Below are 27,757 nucleotides of genomic sequence, written 5' to 3'. Positions count from 1 at the left end.
ATCACTTTACAAGATTGGAAGTAAGCTAGCAAACTTGGAAGTATTCTTGATTTTATGAAACTAGAACTTATAGAATTTATGAAGAACACTTAGAACTTGAAGATAGAACTTGAGAGAGATCAATTTGATGAAGAAAATTGAAGAATTAAAGTGTTTGTAGGTGTTTTTGGTCGTTGGTATATGGATTAGATATAAAGGATATGTAATTTTGTTTACTTGTAAATAAGTCATGAATGATTACTAATATTTTTGTAATTTTATGAGATATTTCATGCTAGTTGCCAAATGATGGTTCCCACATGTGTTAGGTGACTCACAAGGGCTGCTAAAAGCTGATCATTGGAGTGTATATACCAATAGTAAATACATTTAGAAGCTGGGTATTGTACAAGTACGAATACGAGTGCATACGAGCAGAATTGTTGATGAAAATGAATGAGGATGTAATTGTAAGCATTTTTGTTAAGTAGAAGTACTTTGATAAGTGTCTTGAAGTCTTTAAAAAGTGTATGAATACATATTAAAACACTACATGTATATACATTTTAACTGAGTCGTTAAGTCATCGTTAGTCGTTACATGTAAGTGTTGTTTTGAAACCATTAGGTTAACGATCTTGTTAAATGTTGTTAACCCATTGTTTAGTATATCTAAAGAGATGTTAAATTATTACATAATCATGATATTATGATGTATTAATATATCTTAATGTGATATATATACAATTAAATGTCGTTACAACGATAATCGTTACATATATGCCTCGTTTCGAAATCCTTAAGTTCGTAGTCTTGTTTTTACATATGTAGTTCATTGTTAATATACTTAATGATATGTTTACTTATCATAATACCATGTTAACTATATATATATATATATATATATATATATATATATATATATATATATATATATATATATCCATATATATGACATCATATAGTTTTTACAAGTTTTAACGTTCGTGAATCACCGGTCAACTTGGATGGTCAAATGTCTATATGAAACATATTTCAATTAATCAAGTCTTAACAAGTTTGATTGCTTAACATGTTGGAAACACTTAACCATGTAAATAACAATTTCATTTAATATATATAAACATGGAAAAGTTCGGGTCACTACAGTACCTACCCGTTAAATAAATTTCGTCCCGAAATTTTAAGCAGTTGGAGGTGTTGACGTATCTTCTGGAAATAAGTGCGGGTATTTCTTCTTCATCTGATCTTCTTGTTTCCAGGTGAACTCGGGTCCTCTACGAGCATTCCATCAAACCTTAACAATTGGTATCTTGTTTTGCTTAAGTCTTTTAACCTCACGGTCCATTATTTCGACGGGTTCTTCGATGAATTGAAGTTTTTCGTTGATTTGGATTTCGTCTAACGGAATAGTGAGATCTTCTTTAGCAAAACATTTCTTCAAATTCGAGATGTGGAAAGTGTTATGTACAGTCGCGAGTTGTTAAGGTAACTCAAGTCGGTAAGCTACTGGTCCGACACGATCAATAATCTTGAATGGTCCAATATACCTTGGATTTAATTTCCCTCTTTTACCAAATCGAACAACGCCTTTCCAAGGTGTAACTTTAAGCATGACCATCTCTCCAATTTCAAATTCTATATCTTTTATTTTAATGTCGGCGTAGCTCTTTTGTCGACTTTGGGCGGTTTTCAACCGTTGTTGAATTTGGATGATCTTCTCAGTAGTTTCTTCTATTATCTCCTGACACGTAATCTGTCTATCCCCCCACTTCACTCCAACAAATCGGAGACCTGCACTTTCTACCATAAAGTGCTTCAAACGGTGCCATCTCAATGCTTGAATGGTAGCTGTTGTTGTAGGTAAATTCTGCTAACGGTAGATGTCGATCCCAACTGTTTCCGAAATCAATAACACATGCTCGTAGCATGTCTTCAAGCGTTTGTATCGTCCTTTCACTCTGCCCATCAGTTTGTGGATGATAGGCAGTACTCATGTCTAGACGAGTTCCTAATGCTTGCTGTAATGTCTTCCAGAATCTTGAAATAAATCTTCCATCCCTATCAGAGATAATAGAGATTGGTATTCCATGTCTGGAGACGACTTCCTTCAAATACAGTCGTTCTAACTTCTCCATCTTGTCATCTTCTCTTATTGGCAGGAAGTGTGCTGATTTGGTGAGACGATCAACTATTACCCAAATAGTATCAAAACCACTTGCAGTCCTTGGCAATTTAGTGATGAAATCCATGGTAATGTTTTCCCATTTCCATTCCGGGATTTCAGGTTGTTGAAGTAGACCTGATGGTTTCTGATGCTCAGCTTTGACCTTAGAACACATCAAACATTCTCCTACATATTTAGCAACATCAGCTTTCATACCCGTCCACCAAAAATTTTTCTTGAGATCCTTGTACATCTTCCCCGTTCCAGGATGTATTGAGTATCTGGTTTTATGAGCTTCTCTAAGTACCATTTCTCTCATATCTCCAAATTTTGGTACCCAAATTCTTTCAACCCTATACCGGGTTCCGTCTTCCCGAATATTAAGGTGCTTCTCCGATCCTTTGGGTATTTCATCCTTTAAATTTCCTACTTTTAAAACTCCTTGTTGCGGCTCCTTTATTTGAGTAGTAAGGTTATTGTGAATCATTATATTCATAGCTTTTACTCGAATGGGTTCTCTGTCCTTTCTGCTCATGGCATCAGCTACCACATTTGCCTTCCCCAGGTGGTAACGAATCTCAAAGTCGTAATCATTCAACAATTCAATCCACCTGCGCTGCGTCATGTTCAGTTGTTTCTGATTAAATATGTGTTGTAGACTTTTGTGGTCGGTATATATAATAATTTTGACCCCATATAAGTAGTGCCTCCAAGTCTTTAATGCAAAAACAACCGTGCCTAATTCCAAATCATGCGTCGTATAATTCTGCTCGTGAATCTTCAATTATCTAGACGCATAAGCAATTACTTTCGTTCATTGCATTAATACACAATCGAGACCTTGCTTTGAGGCGTCACAATATATCACAAAATCATCAATCCCTTCAGGTAATGACAATATATGTGCCGTAGTTAACTTTTTCTTTAACAATTGAAATGCTTTTTCTTGTTCATCTTTCCATTCAAATTTCTTCCCTTTATGCGTTAATGCAGTCAAGGGTTTTGCTATTCTGGAAAAGACTTGGATGAACCTTCTGTAGTAACCAGCCAGTCCTAAAAATTGGCGTATATGCTTCGAAGTTTTCGGGGTTTCCCACTTTTCAACGGTTTCAATCTTTGCTGGATCCACCTGAATACCTTCTTTGTTCACTATGTGACCGAGAAATTGAACTTCTTCCAACCAAAATGCACACTTTGAAAACTTAGCGTACAGTTTTTCCTTCCTTAACAACTCTAGCACTTTTCTTAAATGTTATTCATGCTCTTGGTCATTCTTTGAGTAAATAAGTATGTCATCGATGAAAACAAAGACAAACTTGTCAAGGTATGGTCCACATACTCGGTTCATGAGGGCCATGAACATAGCTGGTGCGTTGGTCAACCCAAACGGCATAACCATAAACTCGTAATGACCGTAACGCATCCTAAAAGCAGTCTTTGGAATATCATCCTCCTTCACCCGCATTTGATGATACCCAGCACGTAAATCAATCTTTGAATAAACCGACGAGCCTTGTAGTTGATCAAATAAGTCGTCGATTCTCGGTAGTAGGTAGCGGTTCTTGATGGTAAGTTTGTTCAACTCTCGGTAGTCGATACACAACCTAAATGTACCATCCTTCTTCTTGACAAACAAAACTGGAGCTCCCCATGGTGATGTACTTGGTCGAATGAAACCACGCTCTAAAAGTTCTTGTAACTGACTTTGTAATTCTTTCATTTCGCTGGGTGCGAGTCTGTATGGAGCATGAGTTATTGGTGCAGCTCCTGGTACAAGATCTATTTGAAATTCAACGGATCGATGTGGGGGTAATCCCGGTAATTCTTTCGGAAAAGAACATCACTGATGTTCTTTTCTTCAGGTTTAACTTCCTTGATGTGTGCTAGAATGACGTAACAACCTTTTCTTATTAGTTTTTGCTCCTTCAAACTACTAATAAGATTTAATTTCGCATTGTTCTTTTCTACGTACACCATTAAAGGTTTTCCCTTTTCACGCATAATGCGAATCGCATTTTTGTAACAAACGACCTCTGCTCTCACCTTTTTCAACCAGTCCATGCCAATTATTACATCAAAACTCCCTAACTCGACTGGTATTAAATCAATTTTAAACGTTTCATCCCCCAGTTTAATTTCTCTATCCCGACATATATTATCTGCTGAAATTAATTTACCGTTTGCAAATTCGAGTAAAAATTTACTATCCAAAGGCGTCAATGGGCAACTTAATTTAGCACAAAAATCTCTACTCATATAGCTTCTATCCATACCCGAATCAAATAAAACATAAGCAGATGTATTGTCAATAAGAAACGTACCCGTAACAAGCTCCGGGTCTTCCTGCGCTTCTGCCGCATTAATATTGAAAACTCTTCCGCGGCCTTGCCCATTAGTATTCCCTTGGTTTGGTTAATTTCTAATAATGTGGCCCGGTTTTCCACATTTATAACAAACTACGTCGGCATTATTTGTTCCGACCTTATTTGTTTCTTTATTTTTGTTGTTCTTTGGTCCGTAAATCTCACATTTTGCCGCGCCATGACCACTTCTCTTACACTTGGTGCAAACTGTTGTGCAAAACACATTCGGATGGTACTCTGCACACCTGAAGCATGGTTGTTTCTGTTGTTTGTTGTTATTGAGGTTGTTGTTGGGATTGTTATTGTTGTTGAAACGGTTGTTGTAGTTGTTGTTGTTGTTGTTGGCACGTTTGTTGTAGTTATTGTTAGGATTGCGGTTATTGTTGCGATTGTTGTTGCGGTTGTGGTTGTAATTATTATTGTTGTTGTACTGGTGACTCTTGTCACCTTTTTCCTCCCACTTCCTCTTGAGTTGTTTCGTGTTGGCTTCTTCGGTCGCCTGTTCTTTAATTCTCCCCTCAATCTGATTTATGAGTTTATGAGCCATTCGAATTGCCTTCTGTATGGAAGCGGGCCTGTGTGAACTCACATCTTCTTGAATCCTTACTGGTAACCCTTTTACAAACGCGTCGATCTTCTCTTCTTCATCTTCGAACGCTCCCGGACACAATAGGCACAACTCTGTGAATCGTCGTTCATATGTGGTAATGTCGAATCCTTGTGTTCGTAACTCTCTAAGTTCTACCTTGAGATTATTGACTTCGTTTCTAGGACGGTACTGCTCGTTCATCAATTGCTTGAATGCCGACCACGATAATGCGTAAGCAGCATTTTGTCCTACCTGTTCAAGATAGGTGTTCCACCACGTTAACGCAGTACCTGTGAAGGTATGCGTAGCGTACTTAACTTTGTCCTCTTCAGTACACTTACTTATGGCAAACACCGATTCGACCTTCTCGGTCCACCATTTCAATCCAATTGGTCCTTCGGTTTCATCAAATTTCAAAGGTTTACAGGCAGTGAATTCTTTGTAGGAGCATCCTATACGATTTCTTGTGGAATTAGTTCCACTGCTAGATCCAGAGTTATTGTTATTTTGCATCGCAGCCTGTACTGCGGCTATGTTTGCTGCAAGGAAAACACGGAAGTCTTCCTCGCTCATGTTCAAATTCTGACGAGTCACCGGTGCCATTTCCTCCAAAAATAGCCCAAAAGAATTGAGTTAATCATATAGAATTTAAGAGTAGTCAATAGTATTTCGTAGCATAATATGAACTTATTTATAAAAGCTTTTTCTTCATATTAGCATTTTATAGTTTTAATTCGGGTAGTACCTACCCGTTAAATTCATACTTAGTAGCTATTATACAATTCAACTACTACGATTCTATATGAAAAACTTATTACAATAATATTTCGAGTTCAAACTTTTATATAATATTTTACAAACATACAATACCACTATTATACATATAGGATGAAATATAGCACATAATAACTTGCTACACGGCAGCTATAAAGGTAATTCTAATTAATACGCAAGTTGTTCAGTAAAGGCAATAAAGACACGTAATTCATAAGTCCAGAAACAGGTCATGCATTCTGGTTTTACTAAAACGACTTCCCATCCTTGATCTTGTGAAAAGTAACCGTTATGACCATTGGCTAGGCAGCATGTTGTAATGTCGTCAAAAGGACGAGGGTTTCGTAATGCCCAACAGCCTCGTAGTAATCTAAAAACCTTGTTTCTTACCCCAACTACTGAGTCCGTCACTTGTGGGAATGTTTCATTTAATAGTTGTAATCCGATGTTCTTTTTCTCACTTTGGTGAGAAGCGAACATCACTAACCCGTAAGTATAACATGCTTCTTTATGTTGCATGTTAGAAGCTCTTTCTAATTCATGAAATCCTATGTTGGGATATGTTGAGTCAAAATAGGTTCTTAACCCGTAGCGAAAAATTGCATTTGGGTTCCCCGCATTTAACGCTTTAAAGAAAACACGGCGTAACTTACGGTCTACCCAATGTGATATACCCCACCTATCAAAGGAAAGCCTTTTATAAACTAAGGCATTTCTGGAAAGTCTTTCAAATGTTTGACAAGTTAATTTTGCCATAACTAATTGTGCTGATGAATTCTGACCGACTCTAGACAAGATTTCATCAATCATATCCTCTGGTAGGTCTTCTAAAATATTCGGTTGTTTACCCTTAACGTCCATTTTGTGTTTTTATACTATAAAAATAGACGAGGGTTAGATTCATAAAAGATAATTAACAAACAATATAAGCAATTTTACATTTATCAAAAAAGCACAAGTACACTATATTACATATATTACACAACATGATTACAACTCTTTAATCCAACTCACTCGTTTCTTCTTCTTCGAACTTGGTTCGTTTTGCTAATTTCCTAGGGATATATGATGCTCCCCTAATACGAGATGTCGTTTTCCACAATGGTTTAGAAAAACCTGGTGGTTTAGAGGTTCCCGGGTTATTGTTACATTTTAAGAAATACGGACATTGCCGATACATATAAAGTTTATCGGGGTTGGAATCAGGTTTCTCTATTTTTATACCTTTTCCCTTATTATTTTCTTTTGCTTTATTAAATTGGGTCGAGGTAATTTCTATAACATCATCGGAATCCTCATCGGGATCCGATTCATCGGAAAATTGGTAATCTTCCCAATATTTTGCTTCTTCGGCGGAAACACCATTGACCATTATTGACTTTGGTCCGTTGGTTGAGGATTTTCTTTTATTTAACCGATTTACTATAGGTATCAATATTTCTTCCTCCGGAACCTCTTGTTCTTCCGGTTCTTCCTCTTCCGGTTCCTCCTCTTCCGATTCCTCTTCTTCCGGTTCCTCCTCTTCCGGTTCCTCTTCTTCCGGTTCCTCTTCGAGAATTTGTGAATCTTCCCAAAGTATATTCGACTCTTCATTATTATTAGGTGAGTCGATGGGATTTGTACTAGAGGTAGACATCTATCACACAATATCAAACACGTTAAGAGATTAATATATCACATAATATTTACATGTTAATAATATATAGTTTCCAACAAAAAAGTTAAGCAATCGTTTTTTGAAGAAAAACACGGTCGAAGTCCAGACTCACTAATGCATCCTAACAAACTCGGTAAGACACACTAATGCAAAAATTCTGGTTCTCTAAGACCAACGCTCGGATACCAACTGAAATACAGTTGGGGACAACCACCGTCCCACCCAGTGCCTTCCCAGCTAACCGCCTGGTGACCACTGAGTGTACCTCAGATACTGATTTTAGGGCCTGCCTCTCGACTACTGCCAACCCTCGTAAGGGATCGCAAGGAGTAAGAGCCAATGCTTCGTCACAGATAACACTGTGAGAACCTCCTTTACGACTAACCCGCCACACATGGACGGCGTTATACCAGCTCTGATGCCAACTGAAATGTCACGTTCATATTTATTATAAACGTTCCATATTAATTGATTTTGTTGCGAGGTTTTGACCTCTATATGAGACGTTTTTCAAAGACTGCATTCGTTTTTAAAACAAACCATAACCTTTATTTTATCGACAATGTTAACAAGACACCACTTAGATTATCCAGAAATGATAATCTAACAAATATCACACTTACACACTACCAATACATATTGGTTTACAAATATTAATATGTTACAACAAAATAAATCTTGAATGCAGTTTTAAACAATATTATACAAGCATGCTGACACCAAATCTTGTCCATATAATAGCATGCAATAGCGGAAGCTCTTAATAATCACCTGAGAATAAACATGCTTTAAACGTCAACAAAAATGTTGGTGAGTTATAGGTTTAGCCTATATTTATCAAATCGTAATAATAGACCACAAGATTTCATATTTCAATATACATCCCATACATAGAGATAAAAATCATTCATATGGTGAACACCTGGTAACCGACCTTAACAAGATGCATATAGAATATCCCCTATCATTCCGGGACTCCCTTCGGACATGATAAATTCGAAGTACTAAAGCATCCGGTACTTTGGATGGGGCTTGTTGGGCCCAATAGATCTATCTTTAGGATTCGCGTCAATTAGGGTGTCTGTTCCCTAATTCTTAGATTAACAGACTAAAAATGGGCATATTCGGTTTACTAATCCAGCCATAGAATGTAGTTTCATTTACTTGTGTCTATTTTGTAAAACATTTATAAAACTGCATGTATTCTCATCCCAAAATGTTAGATTTTAAAAGTGGGACTATAACTCACTTTCACAGATTTTTACTTCGTTTGGAAGTAAGACTTGGCCACTGGTCGATTCACGAACCTATAAAAAATATGTACATATATATCAAAGTATGTTCAAAATATATTTACAACATTTTTAATACGTTTTGCTGTTTTAAGTTTATTAAGTCAGCTGTCCTCGTTAGTAACCTACAACTAGTTGTCCACAGTTAGATGTATAGAAAATAAAGCAATATATATTATCTTGAATCAATCCACGACCTCGTGTATACAAGCCTCAGGCTAGATCACAACTCAAAGTATATATAATATTTTGGAATCAACCTCAACCCTGTATAGCTAACTCCAACATTACTGCATATAGAGTGTCTATGGTTGTTCCGAAATATATATATAGATGGGTCGATATGATATGTCAAAACATTGTATTAGTGTCTATGGTATCCCAAGATTACATAATATATTAGAATACATGTATAATACAATAAGAGTTAGCTAGGATATGATTAATATAGATTTGTTACCAATTTTCACGTAGCTACAACAAGAAAAATTATCCAATCTTGTTTTACCCATAACTTCTTTGTTTTAAATCCGTTTTGAGTGTTTCAAGTTGCTATGGTTTCATATTGAACTTAAGTTTATGAATTTAAACAGAAAAAGTATAAGTTTATAGTCGGAAATACAGGTTACAAGTCGTTTTTGTAAAGGTAGTCATTTCAGTCGAAAGAACGACGTCTAGATGACCATTTTGGAAAACATACTTCCACTTTGAGTTTAACCATGATTTTTGGATATAGTTTCATGTTCATAAGAAAAATCATTTTTCCAGAAGAACAACTTTTAAATCAAAGTTTATCATAGTTTTTAATTAACTAACCCAAAACAGCCCGCGGTGTTACTACGACGGCGTATATTCGGTTTTACGGTGTTTTTCGTGTTTCCAGATTTTAAATCATTAAGTTAGCATATCATATAGATATAGAACATGTGTTTAGTTGATTTTAAAAGTCAAGTTAGAAGGATTAACTAAACTATGTTCTAGTGATTACAAGTTTAAATCTTCGAATAAGATAGTTTTATATGTATGAATCGAATGATGTTATGAACACCATTACTACCTTAATTTTAGTAGGTAAACCTACTGGAAATGAAAAAAATAGATCTAGCTTCAAAGGATCCTTGGATGGCTTGAAAGTTCTTGAAGCAGAATCATGACACGAAAACAAGTTCAAGTAAGATTTCCACTCGAAATAAGATTGTTATAGTTATATAAATTGAATCAAAGTTTGAATATGAGTATTACCTTGTATTAGAAAGATATCTTACTGTAAATAAGAAATATTTCTTAAGGTTGGATGATCACTTTACAAGATTGGAAGTAAGCTAGCAAACTTGGAAGTATTCTTGATATTATGAAACTAGAACTTATAGAATTTATGAAGAACACTTAGAACTTGAAGATAGAACTTGAGAGAGATTAATTTGATGAAGAAAATTGTAGAATGAAAGTGTTTGTAGGTGTTTTTGGTCGTTGGTATATGGATTAGATATAAAGGATGTGTAATTTTGTTTACTTGTAAATAAGTCATGAATGATTACTAATATTTTTGTAATTTTATGAAATATTTCATGCTAGTTGCCAAATGATGGTTCCCACATGTGTTAGGTGACTCACAAGGGCTGCTAAGAGCTGATCATTGGAGTGTATATACCAATAGTAAATATATTTAGAGGCTGGGTATTGTACGAGTACGAATACGAGTGCATACGAGTAGAATTGTTGATGAAAATGAATGAGGATGTAATTGTAAGCATTTTTGTTAAGTAGAAGTACTTTGATAAGTGTCTTGAAGTCTTTCAAAAGTGTATGAATATATATTAAAACACTACATGTATATACATTTTAAATGGGTCGGTAAGTCATCGTTAGTCGTTACATGTAAGTGTTGTTTTGAAACCTTTAGGTTAACGATCTTGTTAAATGTTTTTAACCCATTGTTTATTATATCTAAAGAGATGTTAAATTATTACATTGTCATGATATTTTTATGTATTAATATATCTTAATATGATATATATACAATTAAATGTCGTTACAACGATAATCATTACATATATGCCTCGTTTCGAAATCCTTAAGTTAGTAGTCTTGTTTTTACATATGTAGTTTATTGTTAATATACTTAATGATATATTTACTTATCATAATACCATGTTAACTATATATATATATATATATATATATATATATATATATATATATATATATATATATATATATATATATATGTATATATATATATATATATGTATATATATATATATATATATATATATATATATATATATATATATATATATATATATATCCATATATATGACATCATATAGTTTTTACAAGTTTTAACGTTCGTGAATCACCGGTCAACTTGGGTGGTCAATTGTCTATATGAAACCTATTTCAATTAATCAAGTCTTAACAAGTTTGATTTCTTAACATGTTGGAAACACTTAACCATGTAAATAACAATTTCATTTAATATATATATATACATGGAAAAGTTCGGGTCACTACACAAGTATCATAACAGATCCATGAGTGTAATATCTTTAACATGTTCATCTCAATCTTGGTCAAAAGATTATAAATTCAGGGGAGCAGATAAATCGTGGTTATCATGGTGCCCCCTCCCCAATTTTTCTTGATGATTAATCTCATGATATTAAACATATTGATCTCAAGACTCCGTTTAACGTTGAAGCACAAGATGATCCCCAGCCGTTGCACCGGAAGACTTTACAAGATTTTTTGGGACCCTTCGGCTATTCTGGATAACAATTTCTGACCGAAGCCAGAGGGAAGCATTTTATCACTGAGACTTTACTTCCTTTTTAAGGTGAATATACACCTTTTTCTCTTGGTAAATATATACAACATTTAAAATATTAGAGATATAATATCAGTTGCAATGAGTCTGATGTCTCCCCTCGGATTACAGTTTGTATGTTCATTTTCACCAAACCTCGATGAATGATGATTAAATCATTAAGCCTGCAGAAAACCACTAAAGCACGAGTTTTGTATTGTTATATGTACAAAAGCCATTATGAGGATAACAATATATATATGTTTTTGTTTATTTTGGTTAAGAAAGATAGCAACGTATTTTGGTTTTATATGATGTAAACAAAAATATATACAAAGAATTAATAGAATCATAAAACGAATAGATTAAAGATCATATTGATCTGGAGTTGGTTGAGTGTTTACCATTTCATGTTTGCCTTTTAGGAAATTGAATCTGGCTTCATTCAAAGGCTTTATTAAGAAATCGTCAAGTTGATCATTGATGGGAAAATAATATAAATCAATATTTCCTTTCTCCATGTAATCTTTGATGATATGGTATCGTACGTCGTGGTTTGTCTAGCTATGCTGAACAGGATTGCATGATATTGCGATTGTACTTATTGAATCGCAATAGATTGGTATTTTGTTGAATGCATGCCCATAACCTGTAAGCTGCGTCTTCATCCATAAGACATATGAGCAACATGCAGCAGTAGCTACATATTCAGCTTTGGCGATAAAAGTAGAAATACGGAGTTGTTTCTTTAAAGACCAACCTACCAGCTTGTCTCCTAAAAACGGAACGTTTCCTGTTGTGCTTTTTCGATCAAGTTTGCAGCCAGCATAACCAGTATCAGAGAAATCAAATAAATCTTGTACCCTGAGGATACCAAAGTCCTAAGGTACTCGTGCCCTTAAGATATAGGAAAATTCATTTAACCGCAAAGATGTGATTCCATCGAGTTGCTTGATACCTAGTATATAAACATGTAGCAAATAAAATATCTGGACGAGTTGTGGCTAGATACATGAGAGATCCAATCATACTCTAGAGTATTTTATCAATTGGTTTTCCATTTAAATCGGGATGGATATTAGTATGACATTCCATATTTTTGGCAATGCTTTGAATATTGACCATATCAAACTTAGTTAACATATCGGTTATGTATTGTGTTTGATGGATAAAAATACCATTGGATATTTGATGCACTTGTAAACCAAAGAAGAACTTAAGTTGACCTATCATACTCATTTTAAAATGTTTAACAATTAATTCAGAAAAATTATCGCAATATTTCTTATCGGTTGATCTAAAAGTAATGTCGTCATCATAAATTTGGTTAAGAATAATATGTTGTATCTGCTCTTTGATATATAGGATTGTGTCATTTGCTCCTTTGGAGAAACCGTTTTTTCGAGTAAGAATTGTTATAACATATCATACCATGCTCCAGGGCTTGTTTAAGTCCGTAAAGGGCTATGTCAAGTCGATAAACATAGTCAGAATGAATTTTAATTATAAAACCTTTAGGTTGGCTGACATAGACCTCCTCTTTGAGAATTCCGTTAAGAAAATCAGTTTTGACATCCATTTGAAAGACGACAAAATCCTTGTGAGCTGCATATGCGAGGAATATCCGAATAGCCTCCATGTGAGCAACTGGAGGAAACTTTCATCAAATTCGATGCCTTACTATTAATAATATCCTTTAGCTACAAGGCATGCCTTGTTGCACCAAATTACTCCTTTTTTTGTTGGAACACTTGCGAGTATAAACACGGTGAATATGAACGATAAACTACAAGAATGTAGAGTGAAATGATCAAATATTCAATATTCTATTCCACAACTCTCTTGAACTCATTGCATATCAGTGGCTATCACTAGTTTCTATGGAGTCCATAGGTCCTATATATATCCCTCATCTATATGACCTCTTAGGAACATGATTTACTAATTCTTTGAGTCCTAACAATCTCCCCTCATGAGGTAATCATGTTTCCAAACAAATACTCCATAGGAAATACATACAAAATTATATGAAAGAAACTTGTTAAAACTAACTAGCTCCCCTCACGAATCTTGCATGCGGCATTGAAGTAGATCTCAAATCTTAATCTTTAATGGTCTTTGTAGACCACATCACTAACTTCATCACCGTCAATTGCTAGACAACAACCTCCCCTATGACTTAGTTGTGATATGTCTTCAACTTCTATCTCCATTGATTGCTAGAAAATAATCTCCTCCTTAGATATATGTTGTGAATCTCTAGAATTTAATTATATTTGAGAGTTGTGTCAAAACTCTCGAAGCTCCCCTCATAAAGTACATGGGCTCACATCAAAGGCTCGAACTGTAGCGACCCGACCAAATCGTCATTGACGGCGCCGTCTACTTAGGTCCCGTTACGTGGTAATATGTCTTTAAAACAACGTTTGACCAAAAGATATGTCGCATTCATTTCAAATGTAAAGGTTGTTCAAGTTTACAAGAATAGTTCCACCACAAGTTACGATACATAGTTTTAAGTACAAATGAAACTTATGCGACTCAATTTAAAAGTATCCAAAAGACGCTCCATGTATGCATATATACTCGACATCCAATGCAAGTATCAAAATAATGAGCGGAAGCATGTATCATGTATCGTTCAAGGACCTGAGAAAAACATAGAAATCTGTCAACGAAAACGTTGGTGAAATCATAGGTTTAAGTAAGTAAGTACAAGTGAACCACAAGATTTGCATCAATGAAATAATAGTAATACATTCCAAAAGTTTGTTTCACGAGCACCCAATTATCAAAGCTTAACATTCCTTCCATTGTATACCCCATCACTTAGTGCTAGAACAAACACTGATTCTCGAAAATATATTTCATCCGTAGACGGTAGCGAACCGTCAGGGATGAGGGTTGTCAACCCATATGGCCATATAACATAAGTTCTCGCTTACACCCGGCAAGTGTAACTAATGATAATCGAATTGAGGATTTTGTTCTAAACTCGTATGTAGAATGTTTGTTTTCCCGTTCTTGTTTTCACTTAGTTCAAAAGAATCGTTTATGTTTTCTCATCCCAATATAAGTTCAAAAAGAGTAAAAGTGGGACTATGATCTCACCTTGAGTGCACGAGTAGTAAAGTACTTCGACAAGTAAACGTGTGCAAAGAACAATGCTAGTCTTGACCTAAACAATAGGTTTGTATCAATAACGGTAAACACGATAGGTCAAAGATGTTCAATTAGTCCTATGGCTCGTTAAGACTCGATCATAATAGCATGTGAATCAAATTGTCATGTTTCATGCAAGGTACAAGTATAAAAACATGTTAGAACGATTGCACAAATATTTGGTTAAGTTTGATTAAAAGTCAAACTTTGGTCGGTCAAAGTCAACGAAAGTCAACACGTTCGGGTCGGGTTCCGAACTATTTTTCTGAGGTTTTTAATCATATATGAACATGTTAGAACAAGTTTCATGTGAATCGGAGGTCCGTAGTATGCCAAACATTTTCCATAAAATGGACACCGGAGACAGAAGCTGGGCACGGCTTATGCCGCGCCGCGGCACCCTTCTGTCACGCCGCGACAATAGGCGGGTGCTGGTGCCTGGTCTGTTTCACTTGTCCAACTTGATCCAAACTTCAAATAAGCATAAAACGCAAACCACAAACACTTAGGACTCGCACCTTATATCGTTGGAAAGCTCTTTTGACATAGAATGCAACTAAACACAATTTAACAATCAAAAACCTCATTTGTAACAACCGAGTTTTCCAACCAAGTGATCATTCAATGCCCACATTAACGTTTCAAACTCACCAATGCACATTTAATGATTTGGGCATTCAATGCATACATGTGACATGCCATTTTGTAGGTAATGGAGCATACAATACAACTAACAACTTACTAACAACAATTCATGGCAATCAACGCATCAAATAATCACTTCAAGTTCTTCAAACCCTAACTCAATTCCACCAAAAATCAATAATCAAGCTCATGAAGTTTTCTAAGGCAACCTACACATCAAATTGAAGCTAGTGATGCTAGTAACACAATTAAAACATCAACTTTCAACATCTAACAACATATGATCATCCAAAATTCAAGAACAACACACCAAAATTCAAGTTCATGCTAGTTACACTAAAACAACGAGATCGAGCATATAAATCATATATTCATGTTAGACTTGAGCCATAGACACTAATTAACACTTTTATAAGTTAAAAACATCAAGAACACAAAATCTAGTGATTTTAGAAAGTTACCCAAATGAGATGAAGTTGGTACCAAAATGAAGAGGATGAAGAGAGGATCACGAATATGTAATTTATTTGGTTGCTAGCTCCCTAATCCGGATTTAGATGATGAATGAATGAGAAAGGAAATTGGGTGTGTTCTTGCTAGAGAGAAAGAGAGAGAGATAGGGAGATGGTAATGAATGGGTGAAAGGGGTTTGACCCTTTGACCTAGTCAAGGGTTTGATCCCTTGTCAAGTTTAGTCCCTCAACTTTCGTTCGGGTGCGGGAATTACCTAAACGAGATAATTTAAAACGCGTATCAACGGGAGATGTTATAAACATATAACGGAGTTTAAATTAGTATAACGGAAAAGTAAATGGAAAAAGGCGGGATGTTACACGAACGGTGGCTATTGGTTTTGTCTCCCTCGGTTAGTCACAACAATGTAAGGAACTCATTTGAGTCTCTAGCTCCCCTTCAAATAAGCAATTCTTTCTTGGAAGTTTGAGTTCTATACCATACATGTATAGAATTCGTTGTTGAATTATCATTCGACTTGAATTCGAAGCTCTGTTGATTTATAGAAACTCCCCTCTGAAAGTATATATCGGCTCAATATTTAATGCTCAAAGATTGTAGGGGGAGAATAAAACCAATCTTCATCTTTCTGTCCCCAAAAGATGTGGGCTTTTCTTTGAATTCTCCTTTGCTTCTCCTCGAATTAAACAATAACTAATACGAACATCAACCATATAACCATATCTCCCCTCACAATGATGCTTGTATGAAATAAAGCTTCAATGTATTTGTGGTTGATGTGATTGGCAATCCCCAAAAGTAGTGAAAATAATGAATTTGAGAAAAGCCGAGAATTGCCAAAGAAAATGAATCATGTAACAATATCCCCAAATTAAAAAAAAAATTCGGTAACTAAGACAGTCAGTTGGTGTTTACCGAATTGCATACGTCGTCGTCACCGTATTCGAAGACACTATTCCCGAATATCTGTAGAAATCGGTGATAAAAGCATGAGGAAATCGGATGCTCCAAAATCGGCCAGTGAATATTGGACACTAAAAGCGGACGTCGAAAACCGGATGTCAAAATCGGTCACGAAAGCCAGACATGAAAATCGTATGCGAAACCGGTCATCTAAGTTGAAAATATCAACTTTTGAAAGTTTTTGAAAATTTGCAGTGGCAGTCCTTGAAACCTTTTTGCAGAATTAGTCCCTGACAGAAAACTTTTGCATGGGTAGTCTTTTTGTCAAAAACTTTGCAAGGTTAATCCCTATCCGTTTTTAGAGAAAGTGATCCAAAAACTAACTGGCCTTATGTTGTTGGGCTTGTAATAACTCGGTCAATCCAGTAATACAACTAAAATGGACAAGTTAACTTGGGCCAAACCAAAAAAAGGACGACCAATTATCAAAAGCGAACATGCCATAATGAGGCCCAAAAATGTACAATCTTTGAGCCTGTTTCAAAAACGGACATTATAGTCCATTAAGAGCAAAACCGGACGGGCCTGGGCCCAAACAAAAACTGGAGCTCAGTAATATGAAAATGTCTCGCCTGTTTTGTTCAATATTCATCGACCTGCATCTCTCCGTTAACTTATATTGTCCGTTTCTTCATCTTATTCACAGTAACCGCCTTCATCTTCTTCGTATGAACAAATTCAGATCTTCATGAAAGATCAAATGGACACTTAAAGTTGATTGTATGATCCTTCAGTAGCAGCGACTTAGATTTTTTCTGAGAATTAAAGGCCAAAAACAACATCAGACTGTATAAGCAATCGAAGAACAATAGCTTTGGGCATGAACTTCAAGTGCAAACTGATTTCACTAATTGATTGATATATACCTCGATTTCTTCATAAAACTTGCTTCAACTCAAGTGTAGCATCTTCGTAATTCATCTCCATAACCTAAAACATCAAACTGATTTTGAATTTGAACAATGAAAATTCTGTTGACTTTTTCTTCCAAGGTTTGACTCAAAAATTCGTTTTTAAATCTTCGAGATAGGATCTGAGATTTTGTATACAAATTTATGACATGATTGTGAGGATATCTGCATTTTTACTTTTTATCAAATCACTCCACATTGATCCGAAGGCCACAATGCATTGAGTTTTCAATTTATGATGAAAAAGATCTAAAATCATTGAATCTAAGCTCGTTGTTTGAATCTGATGATCAATGAGGTTTTTGTTTATACTCAGGATCACGGATATAAGTTCATCTTGTGTTGAAGATCACTAATGAATAAATTCAATTTTGAGCTTATGAAGATGAAGGTACACGAACTTGTTGAATCTGGGTGATGTCGGATGAATTTTTTATGAATTCTAATTCTGAATAGCTATATGATATGATCATGTAAATCAGAGATGTTTTAATATTTCATGTTTGTGTTTGATAATGATAATGAAATGATGATGATGATGTGTGAAACATAAACATGAATTTGATAATTTGTGTTTGATTTTTAAAAACTGAGATAATAATAATGAATATAATGTTAAGATCTGAAATGAATTTGTGAAAAGTTTTGGTGATTAGTGTTTGTGATTTGTTTTGTGAAATGAGATTATGTTTTTGAATGACTTTGGATGTGTTTAGATGATGTTCGTTTTTGATAATCAAAAACCGGGCTAATGAATTAATTGGACGTATGTGTTTTTTGAAATGGATAACTGTTTTGGTGATTTTGTGTTTACGAAATTTTTCGAATGAAGATCTTCATATCTTCATGATGAAGATGATAACGATTCGAAGGTTCGATGATGAATGTTTAAAGATGTATGGTGTTCGGTCCTTAAGATGTATGGTGACATTCATCGCATTCATAAGGATCTCTTTCGTTTCGTCGAAGGTTCCACTCTGATACCATTTGTAGGAACCCTTGGAAGTACGAACACGATGAATATAGCGATAAACCGCATGAATTTAGAGAGAAATGGTCAAATAGTTAATATTGTATTTCATAACTTTCTTGAACTCATTACATATCGATGGCTATCATTAGCTTCTATGGAGTCTCTAGGTCCCATATATAGCCCTCATCTATAGGACCTCTTAGGAACATGATTGACTCATTCTCGGGGCCTAACATTTTTCATCCTTCTTGTTTTTGAATACCCATATCGTGCCACTCGGCGTAACATCTTTTGGTTTTGGGAGCAACCGGCATATCTTTGATTGTTCGGATTGATTGATTGATTTCTTCTCGCATCACAATTATTTAAATTGGATTTTTAAAGATTCAACAACTTTTGTTGGTTCGATCATGCTTAGAAAGCTTGAAAATAGACAATAATTGGTTGTAGCTGGTAGTGTAGTAACTAGTGCATTTGGGTCACCAATCATTTGAGAAATTGGATGAATACGGGTCCATTTAGTTGTGTGAGGAAGTGGATCATTATGCACGTTTTCTAATGAATGATCCTCATAAGAAGGTATCGGTATCGTTTCCAATGATTCCATAGATTGTTCATGTAACCGCAAAGTATGTTTCATTGGTGAGAGTTGAATGTACAATATAGGACTGGGAATTGATATTGTTGCAGTTACCTCTTTAGTGATTATTGGTAAAGTATCCGTTGAAGGATCATCATTTGATGTATCAGAAGAAGATGCAGTTGTTGGAGTAGCAATAGATACACTTGCTGTTGCATCGTGAGTTGGTTGAGCAGATGTTGATGCGTCACTTGAAGAAGATGTTGGTTCATCATCCAAAATTTGTGTAACATCAACGGATGTTGGTTAATCAATAGGTGTTGGAAGAACTGTTGATGTAGACTTTGGTTCTTGATAAAAAAAAAATCAAAAAGTATTTCTAGGTCATCAAGTGATGGACTTTCTTTAGATTTGGTTGGTAGAGTGGATGATGTTGAACATTAAGGATTAGGTCTAGAACTGGTTTGTTCTAGAACTATGTCTGATAATTTATCAAATTTAAGCATCGACACTTTCATTAATGATATTGGTTTGTTTGTTGTAGATTCTATAAGCCTTTTTATCACGAGAATATCCAACGAAGTTTCCTTCATTGCTTTTAAGATCAAACATTCCTAAATTCTCATGATCAATAAGAACATAGCATGGACATCCAATTATGTGAAAGAAATGAACATTTGTTTGCGATTGTAGAGTATCTCGTGTGGTGTCTTGTTGAAACGTTTTGTTAACAAAGTTCGATTATGTGTGAAGCATGCAGTTGAAATTCCTTCAGCCCAAAGAGAAGATGGAAGCTTTTCATAGGCAAGCATAGTATGAGCGGGTTCCACAAGAGTACGATTTTGTCCTTCAACTAAAAAATTTGTTGCAGTGTATGGGCTGCTGAAAATTGTTGTGTAATGCCTTCAAAAGTTAAAAGACATGTCAAGGTAGAATTCTTAAACTCAGTTTCGTTATCGGTTCGCAGAATTCGGTCTTGAAGATCTAAACTCTGTTGGGTTTGTTTGATGAAATCGATGATCTTCTACGGAGTTTCCTCCTTTCCGTGAAGAAAATAAACCCATGTGTAACGTGTGTAATCATCAACTATGCAAAGTACATCTTCTTGTTTAAGCTTGCAACTTTCATTGGACCGTATAAATCCACGTGAAGAAGATGTAGAGGACACGGTATTGAAGAAGTTGGTTTTGGTCTATGAGAAGTTCGCTTCATCTTTCCAAGGGAACATGCAAAACGTAGACGATCTGGATCATACCTAAAATAGGTAAACCTTCTATTAGATTATTTGATGAAAGTTTGTTCATGGTTTTGAAGTTAAGATGAGAGAATCTTCAACCATAGCCAAGAGTTTGTGTAGTGACCTTTTGACACCAAGCAAAGTTTTGTTGTTGAAGAGGAATCATCGATAGAAAATGACATTTGGAAAAATACAAAACAAAGCAATCAACGATAGTGGCCGTGTCAAATTGACCATTACCCAATTTGACACCATAATGACTTAACGGTCCAAAAGGGTCAAAATAGGCATTAAATTGAATTTAACCCTATGACTTCCAAAATGCTAGCATTTCCTTTCAAAACCAACAATAAGATACCTGCTTTATGATATTTCCTTCCAATACCAACAAGATCAACATATATGCAGTAAGTTAAACACGAAAATGCAGTGAAAATTTCTTAAATTACCTCAAAATAGAAGAAGCCGCAAATACAGTAAAAAACTTGAAACACAACTACAAAGTGAAAAGTATGAGTGAAGAAAAACGTGATTAAAAAAAGTTGAAAAATGTTCAGCAACCTACCTATATATCTGATGCATATTGCTTATAACGGCAGGCGTGCACACTTAGATTTATTGATCCACGCTTGATTACTTAGGCTCATTTTACTTATATTTTTCTTCAATAAGCAATCATTTAGTATAGACTATAAGGCTTCGTTTGGTAGGCCACAACTTCCTGACAAATTCCTACAATCAGTTTTCAATGTATATTATTTTCGTTAAAAGCTATTAGTATCTATTAGATACGCTGATATGCAATTTTAACTCATGGACTATCTGAATATACAATTAAAGTTTTCTACTTTACCTAGACACTTACCAATACTTTCAGTATATGTGACAAAAATAAGCAATTCAAATTATCTCATCATCAAATTCACTATGAAGTTATCACCTTTTACAATTTACAATCAACATCTTGATACATTAATACCCCAATTTTGCAGTCTCATGTGTTAAATACTTTGTTACGAATGTTGAAAAACTTTCAACACAAACATCTTTCGTATAGTTGCAAATCAGCCCACCCTTAGTTTTCACAGTTGACACAAAATTATCTAACTATCGACAACACAAAATAATTTGTAGATAATTTAGATACCTTTCAATAAGTAACTTCAATTTCATCTTCAAGATTATCACCTAAAAACTGATGATCTAGTTCATCATCGCCGGTGTTAACATCACTGTGGTCGAATTGAACCCGTCATCGTAATCAATCAATGGCTCTCCTTCTTCATCATAGTTACTTAAATTGAACAAAAAAAATACATAACCATAACCCTGAACGATTGTCAAACTTGAAACCATAAACCTAGGACGATTGTTGAACTTAAAACCCTAGATTAAAAAGGGTTGCACACAATGAAACAAGGAGTCACGCTTTTGAACCCGTAATTGTACCTATGTTTACAACCAGGGGCGGATTTACTTAGGGTCAACTGGGGGCAGTTGACCCCAATGGCAAAATTATATTTATTAGTGTTAATATTTGGTATAACCTTTGAACTTTCAGCCCCCAAATAAAAAATGACCCCAGTGGCCTAAGTAGAAGTATCGGGTTGTTAGGAGAGAGAATTCCTTCTATATTTATTTTATATTTATATATATAAAGATGAAATAGTGGGACAAATACGAGTGCATCGATGTGGGACAGCATTTTCATATGTATTTATATTTATATTTATATTTATATTTATATTATATATAGAAATAAAATAGTGAAACACGTATGTGTATGGGTCGATGTGGGATACTTTTCAAACTTCATTGATATTGATTCTAAGATAAACATGTGTTATTTATTTAGTTTAATAGTTTAATTTCTTCAAACCAAAATTTTAACGAACATCCTAATTCATTCTTAGCCCACATTCACTCTATTGAATTGTCAATGAACGAAAAGTGTTTAAACAAATTATTTTGAACGATAATGGAAATAATATATGATGCTAAGAGTAATTATAATCTCTTCTTTAATGTTAAAATATTATTAAAATAGTGAAGTGTGACATATGATAGATTTTAAAAGTTTCAACATATACATATACATACATAGTATAATAATTAGATGTCAATTTTAAAATCAAAGAACAATTTGATTCGCTCAACATTTCTTATATATAATATTTAATATTTAATATTGGATATAATTTTTATGGGTTCGACATAACCCGACCCGATTTGTCACACATGATCGGACCAGTTTCATAATTAACCAACTAATGCCCCCAGTAAAAATATTTTCTGGATCCGCCACTGTTTACAACGATTAAGATTGCGGTGGTGGTTGAACAATCGCATGGAGATCGTCAATTAGGATGAAGAGATGAAGATGGCGGTGTTGATTTAGGGTTTACTTTAGGGTAAGCGATGAAGATGGTTATGTTGGTTTAAGGTTTATTTTCGGGGAATAGGTAAGGAGATTAGAAATAGATTAGATGAGATGATAATAAATGGTGAATTCTGATGTAGTTTCGGAGTGATTAGACGAAAAAAACCGAGTTACAAATAGTATATAAGGGTAATAGTATTCTTAAGAATAATAGTATTCATTTGAAACAATATTAAACATATATAATAAGTAATATATATATATATATATATATATATATATATATATATATATATATATATATATATATATATATATATATATATATATATATATATATATATATATATATATATATATATATATATATATATATATAACAAATAAATGTAGTTGGTGGTAGTGGTAAGAGGTGATTGGTAGTGGTGAGTGGTGGTGGTAAGTGATGGTTCATCGTGGTAAGTGGTGGTGGTGGTTAGTCGTGGTGGTTGGTGGTGGTAAGTAGTGGTTGGTGGTGGTAAGTGGTGGGGTGGTTGGTGGCTACTGGTGGTGGTGGTTGGTGATTGGTGGTGGTGGTTGATGGTGGTCGTTGGTGATGGTGGTTGGTGGTAGTGGTAGTTAGTGGTGGTGGTTAGTGGTGGTAGGGGGTGGTGGGAGGTAATGGGTGTTGGTGGTTGATGGTGGTGGTAATGGGTGGTGGTGGTAGTTGGTAGTGGGTGGGTGGGTGGTGGTGGTGATTATTCATGGTGGTAAGTAGTTTTAGTGAGTGGTGTGTTATGGTGGTAGATGGTGGTAGTAGGTGGTGGTGGTAAGTGGTGTTGGAAGGTGGTGGTTGGTGGTGGTGTGTTTGTTGGTGGTGGTTAGTGAAGGTGGTGGTGGGTTGTGGTGAATTGTGGTGAATTGTGGTGATGAGTGGTGGTTGTGATGGTGTGTGGTGGTTGGAATACAATTAAAAATATGGATCATTATGGTTTGGACTAAATAACTTTAACCTAAACATTGAAAATACTGATTATAAAAATTGACAGCATAAAATTGGAAATGTAAATGTACGTACAGGTGTAAAATTTTTAAGAAAAAATTACATAGGGGTCCCTGTGGTTTGTTCATGAGATCAAGTGGAGTCCAAAATTAATTTTTGAACCTGGGGAGTCATTGTACTTTCATTTCATTTCATGGAGGGTCCACTAGCGTAACGGCTGTCACTTTTTAACATTTTAAACCCTCACATGACTTGCACATGAGGGTATTTTTGTCTATTACCGTATATTTCCCCTTTAAAGTGCACCTGCACTTCCCTTCTTCTCTTTCTTCTCTCATGACACTCTCTTTCATCTATTTCTTCTTTTCTGATCTACAATTCTCTCCCAAAATCAACTGATTAGCAATGGTCAATTGCTTGTGTAGAAGACGTGCAGTTATTGAATTGTCCAGAACACATCAAAATCCTGGGAGGCGTTTTTACACATGTTCAAAAAAGGTAAGACGCATTGATTTTGAACCCTAATTTTCGAATTAATTTAGTGTTTTCTTCTTTCTCTATATTTTTTAATTAATTTAGGTGTTTCTTAGTTTTCTGAATGCAAATTCTTTAAATGGATTGATCCTCCAATTTGAAAGCGTTGCAATGAACTGCAAAGGGAATTAAGAAGGATGAAGCTAATTGTTATTTGTAGTTAGATAAATTTTCTTGTGTATGTTATTGTAGTCAGTGGGGTTGTTTAATGTTTAGATATATTAGAATTGTTGCTTTTGTAGTCAATGGGGATCTGAATGTATTTTGGTTTGAATTTAGTGAATGAAATTGAATTGAATGGAACTTTAATCTGTTATTTTTATTTGTTTACATTATTTGGGTTGTTTAATATTTCAGTGATTTGAATGTTTTGATTACAGTAGCCAAAACATTGTTTGCATAACCTGGACATACAAGTTACTAAAAAAAGCATAACCTGCATAACTTGGAAATAAACTGCAAAAATATTGAAAATAAACCTGGACATATTGTAAAACCATATACATAAGTTATTACATTGTTTGCAAGCATTACATATTTGATAACACTATGATCATCCAAAATTACCAAAAGCATTACATCATTGTTTGCAATCTTACATCAAACCATTACATAAACTTAAATAGAAAATGTTTTTAAGACAATTAACTAAACCAAAAGTGAAATGCCCCGTTCATATACATTATAAACGATTCATAATAGTTAATTACATCGCGAGGTACTTGACCTCTATATGATATATTTTACAAACATTGCATTCATTTTTAAAAGACAAACCTTCATCACATAGAAGATTGACAGCATGCATACCATTTCATAATATATCCAACTATAATTGACTTCATAATAATCTTGATGAACTCAACGACTCGAATGCAATGTCTTTTGAAATATGTCATGAATGACTCCAAGTAATATCTCTAAATTGAGCAAATGTACAGCGGAAGATTTCTTTCATACCTGAAAATAAACATGCTTTAAAGTGTCAACCAAAAGGTTGGTGAGTTCATAGGTTTATCATAATAATCATTTTCATAATTTTAATAGACCACAAGATCCTCATTTTTCATAAATATCATTACACTCGAAAGTGTATAAAATCCATTCGTATGATGAACACCTGGTAACCGACATTAACATAATGCATATAGAATATCCCCCGCATACTCGCAAGTATGCCATAAATATTGGCAATCGCAATCACCATTTAAATCGAAGTACTAAAGCATTCCAAATTCCAGAATGGGGTTTGTTAGGCCCATAGATCTATCTTTAGGATTTGCGTCAATTAGGGGTCATTTCCCTAATTCTTAGGCTACCATACTTGAAGGGGCGATATTCAGTTTAATAATCCAACCATACAATGTAGTTTTAAGTACTTGTGTCTATTTCGTCAAACATTGATAAAACAGCGCATGTATTCTCAGTCCCAAAAATATATATTGCAAAAGTATTTAAAAAGAGAGCAAATGAAACTCACCATACTGTATTTTGTAGTAAAAATACATAGGACGACATTGAACAAGTATAGGGTTGGCCTCGGATTCACGAACCTATATCATTTATATATATATATATATATATATATATATATATATATATATATATATATATATATATATATATATATATATATATATATATATATATATATATATATATATATATATTAACACATATAATTTAGCATATAATAATAATCAAACCCGTTTGTATATATTATTTATATATTACTTATTTAAAATAGTAATGTAATATTTATATAGTTATTATATATGTATTTGATATATTTTTATATAAATAACTTTTCGGTTTGTTAAAATAATGACTTTACTAATACTAAAACAGTGTTAATAATAATAATAATTAGTTTTAATAATGAAATACTAATTTTGATAATAATTCTAATCATTTTATTTGTAGTAATAATAATAATGGTAATAATATATTAAAATAATGATACTTCAAATAATGATACTTTTAAAATGATAATTTTAATTATAATGATAACTTAAAAAAATGATAATCCTTAATATTAATGATACTTTTAATAAACACGTTAATGATAGTAATAATAATAATAATAATAAACTTAATGATAATGATGTTAATAATAATTTTACTAAAATTGATAATTTTAACAAGCATGATAATAATAATATTTATATTCCTAAAAATGATAATACTATAATTTATATTAATGATACTATTATTAATCATCATGTTATTAATTTTGGTGATAATAATATTAGTATACAATAATAAAAATATATGAAATAAAACTATTAATAATAGTAGGGGTTATACCATACTAATCACCATGAATTTGTGTATTATTATCGACATCATCGTTATCGACTTAATAAATTCATCATCATTCTCGGTTATCATCCTCACCATCATCATCCTTCGTATCATCGTCATTATCCTTATACATCATCATGATCATAACCCTCTCCGTTAACCATTATCATAATCATAATCACACTACATGATCATCACCGGTCATCATTATCTGTATCAGTATCATCATCTCACCTCATAATCGTCTCCATCAACCTATCATTCTCTTTATTATCATCTTAGAAGTCGTCATTCACCATCACCTTGCATCATCACCTCATTGTCTCACTGTCACTTCGTATCCTCATCATGCTCTTGGTATCATCGAACATCATCAACTTTATCTCGTCATCATGCATCATCCTCCATAACAAGTGGTGTTTTTGTTTTGCTTGTCAAGTAGGAATCAGAGAGGCACGATGGGCAAGATCGTGGCCCAAATACATAAACTTAGATACAGCCCAACTACTCATAATAACAGCCCAATTACTCATAATAACAGCCCAATTAAGCATATACCAAACGACCCAATAACACAAGTAATTTGACCCAACAACAGAAAAATAAAAGGAATCATATCCGATTGGTACTGTTGATCAAAAGGAATTAAAACAAAGGAAAACAGTGATTCTTGTGGATTAGGAGAGTAGGTTAAAAGTAACGAATAGGAAGACAGCCAATGGGGTCATGGTTCAATCATTTTCTTATTTCCAATTATAATCCTCATCAATTTCATTATAATACTGCATATATCATTATCTTCCTACATCAACATCTTATAAACCGTTTTATTATTCGCCATCATCCTCACTATATTAGACGTACGAAAACAGAAAATAAATGGCAAAAACTTCTTGTTTGTGAGCTGTGTTTAAGTGTATACGAGTAACATCAATAGCAAGTAGCAGTAGTAACCATTATAGTTGCAGCATCAAGTAACAAGTCGA

This window comes from Rutidosis leptorrhynchoides, chromosome 11 (genome assembly GCF_046630445.1).
Source record: "Rutidosis leptorrhynchoides isolate AG116_Rl617_1_P2 chromosome 11, CSIRO_AGI_Rlap_v1, whole genome shotgun sequence".
NCBI lineage: Eukaryota > Viridiplantae > Streptophyta > Magnoliopsida > Asterales > Asteraceae > Rutidosis > Rutidosis leptorrhynchoides.
The sequence above is the reverse complement of the archived record's forward strand: the minus strand, read 5'-3'. Positions refer to the sequence as shown.